The sequence below is a fragment of the Mandrillus leucophaeus genome, unplaced genomic scaffold (genome assembly GCF_000951045.1).
Source record: "Mandrillus leucophaeus isolate KB7577 unplaced genomic scaffold, Mleu.le_1.0 Scaffold175, whole genome shotgun sequence".
Classification (NCBI taxonomy): Eukaryota; Metazoa; Chordata; class Mammalia; order Primates; family Cercopithecidae; genus Mandrillus; species Mandrillus leucophaeus.
The window spans coordinates 749,530-751,890 of NW_012101754.1; positions in this window are offsets into that span (position 1 = coordinate 749,530).

Here is a 2,361-nt window from a genome sequence, read left to right on the forward strand (position 1 = left end):
AGATATGGATAGATCGATAGATGATAGATATGGGCATATTTGGATATTTATATTGAAAAACATAAAATAGAAATAAATCTCTACATTATAACTATCTATCAGGACATTGTTTATAATGATGAAAAACTGGAAACAGCAAATGTCCAATTATAGAGGTATGGTTATATATATGAAGCTGTATTTACTGGTATGGTGTTATATAGCCATTTATAACTTTTAAGTAAAAAATTTATATAGAAATATTTTAAATGTTATAATAAATATTCAATGGAAAAAACAGTATAAAAGTTGTACAATGCCATGACTACAACTACCTAAAGTCAAGCCCTTAAAAATACTACAGAAAACACACAGATATTGTGGTCATTTGTCTTTGGTTATTAAAACTAGGTGTTTACTCTTTTTTTCTCTATCATTCTATCATCTCTATCAACTTTGGTTACTTTAAAATTCAAAAAATCAATTTAAAAAATTTAAGCAGTTGCACAGAGTTTGAAGGTATAAAAATTTGTGCTGTTCCTTGAGACAGGTGAGAATTGTGTAACATGATTGAAGCTCTAAAATGTTGATAACATTTTGGGGCAGGGGCATTCTTTTTTTATTTTTAAACAGAGTCTCACCCAAGTAACTGGGGCTACAGGGGTATACCACCACACCTGGTGAATTTTTATTTTTATTTTTTAGAGATGGGGTTTAACCATGTTGCCCAGGCTGGTCTGGAACTCTTGGGTTCAAGCAATTGGCCTGTCTCAGCCTCCCAAAGTGCTAGAATAATAGGCATGAGCCATCGTGCGTGGCCTTAGGGACCCTTCTTAATATGTTCACACTCAATATCATAGTTTCCATGCCAAAACCAGAAAATAAGGCATCTCACTGTATATCCACCTGCTTACATACTTGTCTTTCCTGAAGGATTCTTAGGCTCTGGGTTTATCTCTTTTACTCAGTCACAACCCAGCTTCTGGCCCAGTGCTTAGTTTATCTTAGGATATAGAGGTATAGATGTGAATTTTCATTCACAAACTGGAAATCCACATGTGACTCTGACCTGGGATAAATTTATACAGCTATGGAAATTCTGAAATCATCTGAACATCATTGATAAATGATAAAATAAATGTGTACATTTGTGCACACACATACATGCAGACACAAAGCATGCAGGAATGATAAACAAACAAACAAAAAAATCAACTGGAACCCATTTCAAAGAAATGCCATACCCAAGAAGAAGAAAATGCTACTCAAATCTTCAGTTCACTAAATTGCAAGTAAATGACACTATTTTGAGTACACTTTTTTTTTAAAGTACATTTTTTTCTCCTTTGAATATCTTGCAAGTCCTATCCAAAGTTATAAGTGTATTACCACTATTTTATGAGACATGCTTTCTCCTCGAATTTTGTAGAGATTTTAGCATAGTCCTTATCAGTGACAGCACATTTATTCTGCAAACAGATTACGCCTTTTATGAACACAGAAGAGGATCTAACTGAACCTTTTCACTTTTTAAGTTTTTCTCCAAAGCCGGATTTTGTCTTCACACTGTCTGATTTTAGCAATGGCTAGGTCAAAGTATACCACAGAAGAATGAAAAATCGACTCTAGAAAGGCACACAGAAGGAAAATCAACAGTTAGGGAGTAAATGTTTCTTGTTGCAGATGTTTGGGAAGCCATGATTTTTATTTAGAACTGTGGAAACCTTATCTTTGAATTTAAAAAGCCAGTCCTGCGATGCATCTGCCTCAGGGGTAACTACCATAGTGAAACTGCTCCTCTCCCAGGCCATATCAAATCACAGTTGTAGCTACGAACATACGAATCATACATACATATATATACACACACACACACACACACAAAAACACATGTCAAAATCGCCACCTGTTAATTTTTGATCCCCTTTTAGAGGTGTTACGCACCAACTACTAACACAAAGGTCACTGGTCCTCAACCCACATTTCACCACCAGGGAAGTCGGGCCTAGCTGATGACCACGCGAACACCAGATTAAGAGTAAAACCTTCTGAGGCCTGAAAGTGAGTGTGTATTCACACATCCTTAATAATACAGTCTCTGAAAAATTGTACCTGAAACTGAAAGATTTATCCTAAGGTATTTCAAGCACTAAGGGTCTGAGTTCAGCGTTCTCACACCATCCTGAGAGAGGAACATTAAGTCAGCAAAATGACCCCTGATCTGGGTTCTGGGCCCCTGGAGGGATCCCAGCCAGGCCATCCTTGCTGGTCTCTTAAAGATTCAGTGACAAAATGGTGTTGTTTGACAGGACACTGTTTTGCGTTCGGTGTGGCCACCCTAATGACGGCTGCTTAACAAGGCCAATGAATACCATAAGGGAC